This window comes from Arachis ipaensis, chromosome B2 (genome assembly GCF_059453495.1).
Source record: "Arachis ipaensis isolate K30076 ecotype BB chromosome B2, ASM5945349v1, whole genome shotgun sequence".
NCBI lineage: Eukaryota > Viridiplantae > Streptophyta > Magnoliopsida > Fabales > Fabaceae > Arachis > Arachis ipaensis.
This window is the reverse complement of record NC_142437.1, coordinates 67,631,517-67,647,231: the sequence shown is the minus strand read 5'-3', so window position 1 is coordinate 67,647,231 and position 15,715 is coordinate 67,631,517.

The window sequence follows — 15,715 nt, the reverse complement described above, 5'->3', positions numbered from 1 at the left end:
TAAGTGAGCTTGAAATTTGAATCTTTGATAAGCTTAAACTTCCCACCTAACCTATGACATCCTATACAATTTCAAAGCTAACCTAACTACCCATTTTTATCACTTTTTCACATACTCATGCATTTTCCTTTCATTTCACATCACTTGTGCATTGATTCTTATTGACTTTACTTTGGGGCATTTTTGTCCCCTTTTTATTTCTTTTCTTTTCTCTTTTTTTTTATTTTCCTTTTTCTCATTTTTCTTTCTATATATAAGATCATCAATGCATAAGATTTTACATTCATTACATATGAATATGTACCCAATTCCCAATATTTATAATAGAAATACAAAACTACCCTTTTATTCCAACCAATGTTCTCAAATCTCCCCAAACTTGAATAATAAGCACTCTCACTAGCCTAAGCTAATCAAAGATCCAAACAAGGGACTTTTATTATTTTTCGCTTTAGGCTTGAAATGTGCTAAAATAAAGAACAATTGGGTTAAGCATAGGCTCAAAATTGGTTAACAATGGAGAGTAAAAGGTAGGCTATTTAGGTAAGTGAGATAATGAAATAATGGCCTCAATCATATAAGTGCATGAATACACAAAATAATGGATATAAAGAATCAAACAAATCAAAGATTACAATCATAGAAAGAAAATAATGCACACAAGAAGGAAAAATAAGTGGTTATAAGATGTAACCACACAATTAGGCTCAAATCTCACAAGCTTGTGTTCTTAGCTCAAAACCATGTTCCAAAATAAATTCTTTCAAGCAAGTTCAACCAAAAATTTTTCAAATTGGTAGGGTGCCCTAAAACAATTTTCTTGGAAAAAAAATCATCACCCTAACCAAGTAGTCCTAATAAGAAAGAAATGGTAAAAATATGTACAAATTCTAACTAACATGCAACCTATCATGCAATGCGCTTCCTTTAGTGCCTTCCAAGTGTTTGATGAAATGCTTGGTTGGATTTTAGTGTAGATTTTGTTCCTCTTGGTCTAGGTAGAGTAATTAGTGACGCTTGAGTTATCTATTCCTTTGTTGATTGATAATTAGAAGTTGCTAATTGATTTGGATACCACTAAAGCTAGTCTTTCCCTTGGGAGTTGGCTAGGACTTGTGGAATCAAGTTGACTCATCCACTTGACTTTCCTCCATGATTAGAGGTTAACTAAGTGGTAGCAATGGACAATTTATGATCACAATTGAGGAGGATAACTAGGATAGGACTTCTAATTCTCATAACCTTACCAAGAGCTTTTTTAGTTGTTAGTTTATTTTCATTGCCATTTACATTTCATGTCTCTTATTCCAAAAACCCCAAATATAACTCATAACCAATAACAAGACACTTTATTGTAATTCCTAGGGAGAACGACCCGAGGTTCAATACTTCGGTTTATAAATTTAGGGGTTTGTTACTTGTGACAACCAAATTTTTGTATGAAAAGACTATTGTTGGTTTAGAAACTATATTGCAACGAGAATTTATTTGTGAATTCTAAACCGTCAAAAGTCCAATCATCAAAATAGCGCCGTTGCGGGGAAATTGCAATGGTGTTGTGTTATTGGTTATTGTATATATGTGAATAGTGTGAATATGTTTGCTTTTGTTAGCTCTTGCTAGTTTTAGGATTTAGTTTTCTTTGTTTGTTATTTGATTTTATTGTCCTTTTCTCTTGTTATCATGAATTCTCACTTTGGCTATGAGTGTGATTATAATTATGTTGTAGGAAATGAGAGCTACAATGAGAATGTGTATCAAGGATGGGATAACCAAAGGTGGGAGGAGCCACATGCACATGATCAATCTTCATGGCAACAACCTCCACCAATACACTATGAAGAAGAGCCATTCTTTGATGCATATCAATCTAATGGCTATGGTGAACTCCTTTGTGACTTTCAAGAACCACCACCATATGCCTATGAGTCATACCCTCAACATAACCCTCAACCATACTCACAAGCCACTTTTCACCAACCACCTTCATATGACCCTCATCCATATCCACCATTACAACAACCATATGAGCCATATGAACCACATATAGAGCCACCACCATCCCAACATCACCACTTCCAAGAGCCACCCTCTCTATATTATTACCAAGATGAATTCTACTTTCCACCACAACCTCCCATGGAAGAATACTCATGTCCATTGACCCAAGAGCCACATGATCCTAATCATATTATCCAAGAGGAACAAGAGTCACGGGATCGTCTCAAGAAAACATTGGATCAACTTCAAGCAACCATGGAGCGTGTTGTGCAACAAGTGGAAAGAGTGGAAAGTAGTGAACCACCACAATTCTACCAAGAAGAACCACCTTCCTACTATGAATCCTTCTCCCAAATTGATGAACCCTTCCATCCACCCCAACCTCCAATGGATGACATCCTTGATGTTCTTGTTCAAGGACAAGAGGAGATGAAAAGGGATGTGCAACAATTTACGGCCACCTTGGATGAGGTGGTAAGCCGGTTAGTATCCCAATGCTTGAACACTCAAGGAACTCCCATGACTACATGTGGAGAATCAAATGAAGAGCATAACATGAAGGAGAGATTGGTGGAGAATGAGGAAAGTTGCTTTGTATTAGAACAATTGGAGGAAGCTATAATTGTTGAAGAAGATGAAGAATTGGTTGAAGACTTGGAAGATGCGGAGCCTCCATGGGAACATAGGGTTGAAGAAAACCCCTCCAAGAAGATTGAATTTGAGGATAAGGAGGAATGTGCACAACCTCCACATATCCCTTATGAAGACTTGGATGCGATAGAGCAAGAATTGAGTTCCCTTGGTGGTGAAGATCAAGCATCAAACCTTAGTAGTGAAGAATCCTTTGAGCATGAAGAACCTTCTCCCAACAAGATGGAAAGCAATGTGGAGGTAAATTTTTCTCATCCTCCCATTTATGACTTGAGTAGGAGAAAAGGTTTAGATAAAATTGTTGAACAAAGGATTATAATTGAGAAGTCTTGTGAAGAGGTGGAAATCCTTAGAAAAAGGAGGATGGGAATTGAATACGCTTTATCAAGACCCTTGGAGTTGTCTTTGCCTAGGTTGCCATCCACTCCTTCATTTGAGTGGGTGAAATTAATCTCTATTAGCTTTATTATCCCACTTGAATATGGTTTGCTTGAAACGGATGGCCAACTTAGGGAGCTTTGTGGGATGAAGTGTAAATGAAAAAGGTTTTGTGGTTGGCGTTGCAAATCAAAGCTCATTATGGTTGATGCATCAAACATGAGATATAAAGGTTGGAGTAGTGCTCAAATAGATGGGTCTAAAAGGATTGTTGGGCACTTCATAGAGAATTCACCTTACTCACCACCCGGATGGACTAATAATGATGATTAAGTTCAAGACGGGTGTGAAAATAAAGTGTAGAATCCCGGATCACAAGACGAGGATCGACTTTGGGAGCCCCAAACTTGTGAAGAACTCCATCAACACTTGGTGCAACAAATAAGGAATCTTGGGGCACAATGGATAACCAAGCATTGGTGGATGTTCCAAGATAGCTTCAAGCACAAGACACCTTGAGGGGAGCTCCCCATAAGTCCAACTTAAGGACAATAAACAAAAGTGCTAGGTGGGAGACACCCCACCATGGTAACATCTTTTCATTTTTCCTTTTTGTACATATTGATAATTAGTTTAAATTCATGTTTTTACTAGTTTGTTGAGTTTATTTGGTAGTATCATATGTTAAATAAGGTTTTAGGGTGTTTTGGTAGCTGTTTGGAGGTTTAGAATGCCTGGATTGGTGCAAAAACATAGAAAAATTTTGAAAAACAGAGCACCAGCCACGCGTACGCGCACCTGGCGCGTATGCGCGCATCAAGCATTTTCGACCATCCACGCGGACGCTCCATGTGCACGTACGCGTGGATGCAAAAATTTCACCCCAGCCAAAAATCCGAAAGTTAGGCCTGCACTGTGCAAAAATTGGGCCTAAGGCACAAACCAACCCGCGCGTACGCGTCCATAGAGCTCATTGCGCAATGCGCGCGCACGCACACTGTGCGCGCGCGCGCCGATGGTGCCACCTGCAATTCTGGGCCATTTACCTGAGAGTTGTGCTAACTCTGGGCCAGCACTATACCTTTGGCCCAACCTCACCCACGCGTGCGCGCACCTGGCGCGTACGCGCCCTTCGGCCAAAATGCACATCGGCGCGTAAGCGTGCATGACGCGTCCGCGCCGGTAAAAAAAAAAGAGTTTTTTTTTCTCATCTTACGTTTTCTTTTGTCCATTGCATTCGCATACTTTTATTCTTTGCATTTTCATTTTGTTTTTATAGCCTGTTTTTACTTTATTTTTTTCGAGTTTCTTATTTTAATAATGATGTTGCATTTTCCTACTCAATTGTTGAGACTTTCTTGCATTATTTTGGTGCCTCTTGACTTGTTTGATATTGTTGGGTGATGAAACTTTTTAATCAATGCTTTATCTTGTATGACTCTTGTGTCTTTGTGCATTGATATGACCTCATATTGTCTTTCATGACCCACTCTTTCTTAGTTGAACTTAATGTTCAACGTGCTCTTCATGGTTTGACTCTACTCTTGCATCAAGTATTAGTTGATATGCCCTTTGCATATATTGCTTTCTCACTTTCATGTGTAGCTAACATGTAGTGAGCACCTTCCTCTCATTTGGCATTAGCCTCCGCCTATGTTCTATTTGCTTTGATATCTTTATTATAGGCTTAATTTTCTTTCTTTTTATCTTCCTTTAGGTTGGCCACCAAGAAAGGAGGAAAAGGAAAAGATTCGAAATGGGGCAACGAACAAGTCATCTGCACAACCTTTCGAAGAAGCTCATCAATTTTAGCAACCCATCCACCTTGCTCTTCTTTGCATGCACCGAGGATGGTGCAATCTTCAAGTGTGGGGAGGTCGTTCGAACTATCTCCATGGGTAACAATTTCCTTTTCAACACCAATTTTTTTATTTTCTTCGTTAGATAGTTGTTGCATTGCATGATAGGTTGCATGTTAGTTAGAATTTGTACATATTTTTACCATTTCTTTCTTATTAGGACTACTTGGTTAGGGTGATGATTTCTTTTCCAAGAAAATTGTTTTAGTGCACCCTACCAATTTGAAAAATTTTTGGTTGAACTTGCTTGAAAGAATTTATTTTGGAACATGGTTTTGAGCTAAGAACACAATCTTGTAAGATTTGAGCCTAATGGTGTGGTTACATCTTATAACCACTTATTTTTTCTTCTTGTGTGCATTATTCTCTTTCTATGATTGTAATCTTTGATTTGTTTGATTCTTTATATCCATTATTTTGTGTATTCATGCACTTATATGATTGAGGCCATTATTTCATTATCTCACTTACCCAAATAGCCTTACCTTTTATCATCTATTGTTAGCCAACTTTGAGCCTATGATTAACCCACTTGTTCTTAATTTAGCACATTACAAGCCCTAAAGCGAAAAATAATAAATGTCCTTTATTTGGAACTTTGATTAGCTTAGGCTAGAGTGCTTATTATTCAAGTTTGGGGAGATTTGGGAACATTGGTTGGAATAAAAGGGTAGTTTTATATTTCTATTGTAAATATTGGGAATTGGGTACATACTCATATGTAATGAATGTAAAACCTTATGCATTGATGATCTTGTATATAGAAAGAAAAATGAGAAAAAGGAAAAGAAAAAAAAACAATATGGAAAAGAAAAGAAAAAAATAGAAAAAAAAAAAGAGAAAAAGAAAAGAAATAAAAAGAGGACAAAATGGCCCAAAGTAAAGTCAATAAGAATCAATGCACAAGTGTTGTGAAATGAAAGGAAAATGCATGAGTATGTGAAAAAGTGATAAAAATGGGTAGTTAGGTTAGCTTTGAAATTGTATAGGATGTCATAGGTTATGTGGGAAGTTTAAGCTTATCAAAGATTCAAATTTCAAGCTCACTTAACCATATATGCATCCTACCTTGACTCTAGCCCCATTACAACCTATGAAAAGACCTCATGATACTTGTATGCATGCATTGAATAAATGTTGATTGTTAGAAGAAGAACAAATCTTAGAAAGCATGATTAGAAGAGAATTGAGAGAATCGACCCTACACACTTGAGCGACTAGAGTGCAAACACTTCCGGTGAGGGTTCGATGCTCAATTCCTTGATTCCCGGCTTTCATGAGCTTTCTTCTTGCAAGTCTACTTGAACTTCATTTTTATGCTTGAATTGGTAGGATTCATGAATCGTTATATGATCTTAGCCCTACTTGTGCATGTATGTCTTGGAGATTAGTTTAGGTTGCATTTAGATTAGTTCACATTAAATAAATGTTGATACCCTTTGCTTTCTCTTGGTTTAAGCATGAGGACATGCTTGGTTTAAGTGTGGGGAGGTTGATAAATCCCCTTTGTAGGGTTTATCTTGTGCCTAATTTAGGAGATTTTATCACCTTTCACCCACATTTATTTAATGAAATAGCATGGTTTCATGGTTGTCTCTTTATTTGTGCTTAGATGTGAAAACATGCTTTCTAGGTCCTTAATTGATTGATTTTGATTCACCTTCGATTCCACTAGATGCCTTGATTTGTTTGTTAAGTGATTTACAAATCTTTGGCTTTTTCATGTTTTCTCCACTTTGTATGCTTTCATCTTCACTCCTTTGATCCATTCCTAGCCCTTTTCTTCCTGAAATCACTTAACAAACAAATCAAGGCATCTAGTGGAATCGAAGTTGAATCAAAATCAATCAATTAAGGACCTAGAAAGCATGTTTTCACATCTAAGCACAAATAAAGAGATAACCATGAAACCATGCTATTTCATTGAATAAATATGGGTGAAAGGTGATAAAATCTCCTAAATTAGGCACAAGATAAACCCTACAAAGGGGGTTTATCAATAGGCTTGAATTGTTAATAATGGATTATGATTATTGATGCTTGTGATGATTTTAATGAATTGTGATATTTTTGTTGATTATTGAGATTGAAGTTGAATAATGACAATATTGAGTAGTGATATTGGGTTTGGATGCTTGTTGATATTAATGAATGTTGAGGATTGTGAATTAAAGTTGAGTTGTGATTTATTGAAAATGTGAAGGTGTGTAAGTAGAAATTTTGAGTGGAAATGGTGAAAATGTGTATGGATAGGTTGTGGAATGAATTGAAAGATATGTGAACATCATTTAGATCCATTGGAACTATTCTGGTTGTAGGATAATTGGTTTTGATTGTGAATTTTGGAAGTTTGAGAACTTAGTGAACTTTTCGTTGAAAATTTATTTTTAATGAATTTTGACGGATCATAACTTGAGCCTTTGTTTTTAAAATTGGTTGGAAATTATTTTAAATTAAAGGTTCTCAAGAGCTTTAAAGTAATATAAAGTTTGAGGAAAATGGAGTTTTGTAGGGGAAGTTATGAACATTTAAAGTTTGATGTTTAAAACTGATTTTCTGTAACTTTATGGAATTTTGAAATCTGGAGAGGCATGCGTACACGGGTACCCCCATACGCAGGCGTGCGTCTCTGCCAGGTCTTCATACGTACGCGGCATATGCATGCATACATGGGATGGGCCAAAACTCATGGATGCGTACGCAGCCCAATGCACGATACGTGGGTGATGGTCTCTGTCCAGCACCCCCACGTACGCGACATGTAAGCGCGTACGCGTAATGGTCCAAAATTGAAGTGTGCATGCGCACACTTGGGCGTGTGTACGCACAGACCCTGTTTTGCTGAAAAATTATTTTTTTTCATTTTTAAGGGTTCTCTTACTTTCTAAACTTCTTTAAATTGGTGTTTAAGAGTACTATATAGTAATTAAGCTCTAAAACTAATAGAGAAGAATTAGTGACTTAAATAGGTGAAATTTTACATGAATTTAGAAGATGGAGCCTTAGGTTTCTGGAGTACTGAGGGGGGATTAGTTGAGTGAGATTGTAGAGTACTGTAATAACGATTGATATGATGAATTGTGGAGTTATGGATTTGATGATGTTGAGATGAGTCTAGGACTCAGAGTGGAATGATGACTTTACTGAGTATTGAAAATGAATTTTGAAAACCACTGATATATTGTTTTATGCTGAGATTGTTGAGACTCTATGAGCTTGGCAAGGACGGTTGGTTGATCCCGCTAGTCTAGGTTGCGGCGGCTGCGTAAAGACGGTTGGTTTATCCCGCTTACGTTGAGATGTGAGGTCTATGGCTGAGCATCCCGCTCGCATCCTTTCGGATCACAAGAGTGTGCCCGACACTATATCCATGGGGGGATCCCACCTATATTCATGACCGAAAGGCGACATTCCTATGGAAATGTGTCGGGTTGGCAGTTGAACTGACAATGTGATATCACAGCCAAATAGGACAGGCCTTCATCATATGCATATTCTATATGTTTCCTTGCTTTGCCAACTTGCATTATTTGCCTAATTGTATAACATGCTTAATTGCTTCTTGAATTACTTGATATACATGATTATACTTGTGTTTTACTTGTATTACTATTACTTGCGTTTTCTACTGGGATTGAGTAGGTTTGGAAGGCAGTGGCAATGGGATCGCATGGAGGTTAGGCTGGTGAAGGCTGTGGGACAGCGGTGAACTGATAGTTTAGAAATCCCCTAAGTTAGATGACATGTTTAAGGATTTATTTATCTGTTTTATAAGCTTGAATATTATGATTGATATGAAGTTCTAGAATTGCCTCTAGCATTCCAGAATCTTATATCTTACATTACTGGGCACTGTTACCATATTGAGAACCTCCGGTTGTCATACCATATTCTGTTGTTGTTTTTCAGATGCAGGTCGTAACCCACCTCGGTGAGTTATGTGATGGTGACAGAGCGGATGATCTTTATCCCATTTTGGAGACCTTTGGATATTTTGTTTAGAACTCTCACTTTTGTAATTATATTTTCCTTAGAGGCTAACTTTGAGAGAGATATGTTGTATTCTATTTTAACTTTCAAAACTCTGTATGTCAGTATATAACTAGTCGGCCTAACTCCGCAAGCTGCGGCTGGTACTTTATGACTTTTATACTCATATATATACATATACCTCGTTATCTTGTATCTATATCTTGTGCCTTTTTTCTTTTAACTTCGTGTGAATGTTTTGTGCTTTTGTAACTCTGTTTTTGAGCTTATTTCTTCATCGGGCTTCTAGAATTATTATCTCTTTCTATATATACATATATATTATCGTATAAGCCTTAGAATTGTCATGACCTTTAATTATCCTTTGTTTTATAGCATGAGATAAAGTTTGGGGTAATTAGGGTGTTACAAGAGAAGAGGTTTTCAAGCTTAATTCTATCAAAGAATCTTTTTCAAGATGCATATAAAATTCAATTCAGATTTAAGCTATTTTCCAATGGACTCAAACCCTTGTGATGAAGAACAAAAACCATATTCTTAAGAAAACATCAGTACATGAATCAAGAATAGAAGAGTAAGAACATTATTCCATGGTAATAAACAGAGCTCTTAACCTTAGCAGAGGAGATTAGTTGCTCATGATCAAAAGAAAACATAGAATTATGAATTGTAAAACTGTCGAAGAAGAAGCTCACGTATGTGGCTCCTCTCCTTATGTATGTTAACCTAAAACCTAAAATTCAAAATTCAAAACAGAATCAAATTAAAATAGAATCAAATCTAACTAATTAATATTCTCATTCTCAAGTCAAGCTTTAGATCCTTCTCCTTATAATCCTCAATCAATGCTAGATAACATGGGATTTTTGCTTAATATTCATTCCCTCATTCAAGCTTATAGACTTAGAGATTAGTGATAAAGAGGCCATGGAAGATGGATACTCCATGCGTTGAACGCATTTCAGGCACGTTGGACGTGTCCTTTGGCATGTTGAATGTGAGGCTAGAGATGGTCACTAGAGGTGTCTTAAAAATGGCACGTTGGACATGGCTTCCTTCATGTTGGACACAAGCTTGGATGCACTTCCCTGGGAGCTCCACCATTGGCACGTTGAATGTGCCCCTCCTTGATTTGGATGCATGGCTAGAGTGAGCCATTGGAGGGAGCTTCAAAATGGTACGTTGGACATGCATTCCTCACGTTGGACGCATGGTTGGAGGCAATTGCCTAGAAGCTTCATTAGTGGCACGTTGGACGTGCCACTCTTTGGATTGAATGTGGGCTTGCTCCTACTAGGGGCACATTGGACGTGCCTTCCTTGGGTTGGACATGAGGGAGCTTCCTTAGAAGCACGTTGGACGTGCCTCTCCTTGGGTTCAATGTGGGCTTGCTTTTCGCTACTGGAGAAGGGGTTTAAGTGGCACATTGAACGTGCCATGGCTCATTTTAAACGTGAGCTTATGTGCAAGTCCCTGGGAGTGCTTTAGATTGGCATGTTAAATGTACCACGAGGCACGTTGGACAGAGCAAGAAATTATCATCTTAGGGGGTCTATGTTTGGTCCAGCAACCTTACTGTTTGATCTAGCACCTATTCTGTTTGCTCACTTCTGCTGCCTCTTCTTTGTCCTTGATCTTTGCTAACGTTTCTCCAATTTCTTCTGTAGCAAATGAATTCAAACTAACTCAAAGTAATACTCATTAAATCATGAAATCATTGCTTATCTACCAAGAATTCTTTGCTTATTGAATGAAGTTCTAAAGGAAAAACAACTAAAGATGCGGTTGCATAAAAATACCAAACTTGAGAATTTACTTGTCCTCAAGCAAACAAAGAATCATGCATTCATATTTGAAGAACTGAACCTCACAAATCAAGGGTAACTTATAGTATTTTCAATGGGTTTGGTTAGCCTTTTCATTTGTACAGAATCTAGAACAAAAATCTTAATTCTTGCAAGACTTCCATCCCGATCATATTATAGAATCCTCTCTTATCAATTCCAACCTTGAAGCAAGCTTAACTCTTTATTTTATTTCAAAATATCTTTTATGAAAATGCTTTGCACCTTGAGCCTAGCGGTGACTTTAAATGTTTTGTCTCAAGCTTTGCTCGATACAGAAACACCACAAGCACTTGATTCGAAACCCTTTGAGTTCATATTATCGTTTTAACATTCTAAATTAGTGGTGCTCAGAGCCTTTAGCTTCTCTTTCTTTGGGGGTGCATTTCGATGCATGCACATCATGTTGTATTTTTCTATGTTTTTTTATATAAGAAATAAATGCATAATGATTCATCATGGAGTATTTTTGTGCTTAAATTTAATATTTTTTTGATTGCTTGAGTTGATAAATTTTGCAGAAAATAATAGAAAAAAAAGTAAAAAGCACAAAATTAGCTCAAAAGAAGGAAAAAAGAGTTTTTGACACACTTTGGCATTGATGGCATGGCGTTTTACACGCCAGGGAGAAGGCGTGAAATGCCTTCGAAAAGGAAGTCATGCGTACGCATGCCTCATGCGTATGCACAATAGCTGAAAAGAGTGGATTCATGCGTATGCATGCTACATGCGTACGCGAAGACATGAGAAATTGAAGATTCATGCGTATGCATGTACCATGTGTATGCGTAAAAGCTGGCAGATTGAGGACTCATGCGTATGCATGACACATGCGTACGCGCAAGTGAAGATTTTCGCATTGTCATACGTACGCATGCCTCATGTGTACGTATGACACCCGTGAACAGTAGGTGTTCCACATGCCACAGGAAAATGGGTGTGTCAAACCCACACGCCTTTGAGGCTTATTGAGTGGCGTTTTGCATGCCAAAGCCCGGCGTTACACGCAGGGCCAAGTTTCCAGAAGACTATTTCAAAGATCCCATTTTGAGTTCTAGGAACCAAGAGAATGGGTATTTAACGCCACATATGGCGTGCCACACGCCAATAAAAAAAGCTGGGCGTTCCATACGCCTAAGGTGGCATTACACGCTAAAGAGGCACGCTCAAGGAAAGCTTAGCATTATGCATGCAAAGCATGGTATTCTACAAGGAAAGCGTGGCGTTTCATGTGAATTACGGCCCAACCTCCACAAGCCTTGTTTGCAACCCTCACACGCCCATTCAGAATGCAATTTGGGATCACTAAAGCCTTGAAAAAACGATACAAAGATGAAGATTTACTACAAAAGATTAGATTTTGATTTGTTTTGTTCTTGAATTTAAGTTTGAATTTAATAATTAGGTTTTGTTTTCTTTAGTATAAAAAGGTCCTAAAAACACTTATTCTGACGATCAGACTCTGTCATTTTTCATACCTTGTTTTTGAAGCATGAGTCACTAACCCCTTGTTTAAGGTTAGGAGCTTTGTTCATCCTTTGATGGATTATTAATCTAAATTTTCTATTTTATATGAGATTTATGATTTGATTTAATTTATGATTGAGTTTTCATTCTTCATTCCTAAAGATTTAGAATTGTTAGAAAACATTCTAGCTCCATCTTGGATTCTAAATATTGTTTTGGAGAAAATTGATATTTGAATTAGCTTGAAAACTCTTTTACACTACTTTTTTATTACACTAGGAATAGGTTCAAAGAGTGTGTGATACTTTGTGAGTTTCAATTGTTAGGACTAGCTTGAATACGTGACATATAATTCAACCTAAGGACTATTTTTGAATATTACTTGAAATTGAATCAAAATTGTGCTTCACCTTTTTTTCTTAAGTTAAAGAGAAATTAAATTGTCAAAGAATTGGAATTTAATTATTTATGATTTGTCATGATTAATCTTTGCATACCTCATATAAGTAGACACAAGGATTATTTTTCTAAGGAATGAACATTTCTAACACAAGGATCGTCTTACTTTTTCAACCAATCTTTGTTTGCTTTTGTTAAATTTTCTTTTTTAATGCTATTTATTATTGAAACACTTATTCTTGATTGTTTGACTAGAATAGTTAATTGATCATTGTTTGCTTGATCCATTAATCCTCGTGGGATCGATCCTCACTCACCTGAGGTATTACTTGCCAATGTTTTGTGGTTTATAAAATCCGTATCAAGTTTTTAGCGTCGTTGTCGGGGATTAATTGTGGTTAACAAACTACCAATCAATTGATTACCTAGATTAGACCTTTTTACTTTTGTTTATTTACTATTTTTTGTTGTTTTATTTCCCCCTAGGAATTCTCTTCACTTAGTGAAGGGAGTTCCAATTTGATTCCTTTGTTGTTTGTGTCTATGCAGAATAACAGGAACAAAGAACCTCTTTAATTTGATCCTGAGATTGAAAGAACCCTTTGGCATCAGAGGAAACAAGCTAGAAATCAAAGAGTTGAAGAAAAAATTAAAGAAGTGGTTGAGAAAAATTCTGAGCAAGGCATGGCAGAGAACAACAATGCCAATGTTTCTTCACCTAGGAGGACTCTTGGCTCTTTCACTATCCACAATCCAGGAAGTTGTGGAAGTAGCATTGTGACACTTATTGTCAATTAAAACAATTTTGAGTTGAAGCCTCAGCTTGTTACATTGGTTCAATAAAATTGTTAGTTTAGTGGGAGCCCGCAAGAAGATCCGAATCTATTTATGTCTAATTCCTTGCAAATTTGTGATACTGTCAAAACCAATGGCATGCCGGCTGAGGTTTACCAACTTTTGCTATTTTCTTTTGCTGTGAGAGACCGGGCTAAGCAGTGGTTAGATAATCAGCATAAGGAGATCATAGCCACATGGGAGGACTTGGTCACTAAGTTCCTAGACAAGTTTTCCCACCTCAGAGGTTGACTAAGCTCAAAACTGATGTTCAAACCTTCAGACAGCATGAAGGAGAGTCCCCCTATGAAGCATGGGAGAGGTACAAAGAGATGCTGAGAAAGTGTCCTCCATAAATGTTTGCTGACTGGGTCCAACTTCAGATATTTTATGATGGGATCACCCCCACCTCATGAGTTTCATTGGATAACTCGGCTGGAGACTTTGCATATGAAGAAGACCACTGATGAAGCATTGGAGTTAATTGAGATGATGGCCAATAATCAATACCTCTACTCCTCTGAAAGATCAACGAGGAAAGGAGTCTTGGAGTTAGATGCTTTGGATACCATCTTGGCTCAAAATAAAGTCTTGTCTTAACAAATGAATGCAATTACTCAACACCTAGGGAGAATACAAGTCTCTGCAGTTAGCTCTCAAGAGAATTCCTATGGTGTAAGTAATGGATTTTCTCAAGGTGAACGCATGGAGTATGGATATCATTCCTCGAAGCAAGTACATTTCATAGACAAGCCCCACAATGATCCCTTCTCCAAGACCTATGATCCTGGATGGAGAAACCACCAAAATTTTGGGTGGAAGAATCATAGTCAGAAGTCCAATAATTTCAATAACAACCATTCACAAAACTTCCAGGGCTTTCCAACGATATATAATAGTATACCATTTTCTTTCATTTTCTTTGGCCTTCACGGCGCCAAACTTGAGATACTTCAAGTTTGGCACCACACTCAAGTTTTCAAGAAGAATGCATGCTGGCTTGCTGAAGCCAAACTTGAGAAACCTCAAGTTTGGCACCAGCAATGAGTTTCCAAGGAGTGCATACGGGTAACTTGACACCAAACTTGAGAAATCTCAAGTTTGGCACCAACCAAGAGAACTTGAGGAATGCTTCACGTATCATAAACTCAAGTTTGGCGCCAGCAAGGACACCCCAAAGAGAAGCTTTTGGTTAGGTTGAAGCCAAAGTTGGATCTTCCAAGTTTGGCGCCAACCTTTACAAATTAGATGGTCCCCCATTTATTCAAGACAAGGCCGCACGCAGAGTTACATTAATCTTGATTAAATTTTATTTTCTTTTAAAATAGGAAAATATATTATTTAGTTTTAGGAAATATAATTTACATTAATTAGGATTAGATATAAATGGGAAAAGAATCAGCCCTTCGGGCTTTTCTCTTCTCTTACCTTATTCCATAATTTACAGTTTACCTGAATCTTAGTTTTTTCTCTGAACCATGAGCAACTAAACCTCCACGGTTAAGGTTAGGAGCTCTGTCTATTGTATGGATTGATAATATTACTTTTCTATTTTAATTCATGTACTAATTTATAATTCAAGAATTGTTTTCGTTCTTTATTTTATGAATCTGGGTGGAACGGAAGTATGACCTTGGTTCTACTTGAGTTCTTGTATAACTTGGAAAAGCTCTTTACTTGAACAACAGCTTGAAAATAATTTCTCCTAAACTTCTAATTATCTGGACTTAACGGGATACGTGACATATAATCCTCTTATATTTGGGTAATTAGGGTTTATGTGGTATATAAACTAGAATTGAACTTCACCTCTAATTAGAATTAAGTGACCAAGGAATTGGCGGTTGATGAAGGTTAGAGGAGACTAAAAATGTCTAAGGAATTAGGGTTTAGTCACATATAGTTTTCCATGAATTGAATCTTGCATGATAAAGATAGTTAGTAAGAAAAGTTAACTCGGAAGATAGATATCTCTGAAACCTTAACTGTTTCTCCAAATATTATTCACAACTTGTTTACTGCTTGCTTCTGATTTTTTAAATTACTGTTTAATGCAATTGAACTCTCAAAATACCATTTTCTGTTTGTCTAACTAAGTAAATCACTTAACCATTGTTGCTTAATCCATCAATCCTCGTGGGATCGACCCTCATTCACCTGAGGTACTACTTGGTATGACCCGGTGCACTTGCCGGTTAGTTTGTAGGTTATAAATTCTGCACCATATTTTTGACGCGGTTGCCGGGGATTGATTGTGATTGACAATTACTCGTTGTTTGATTACTTAGATTA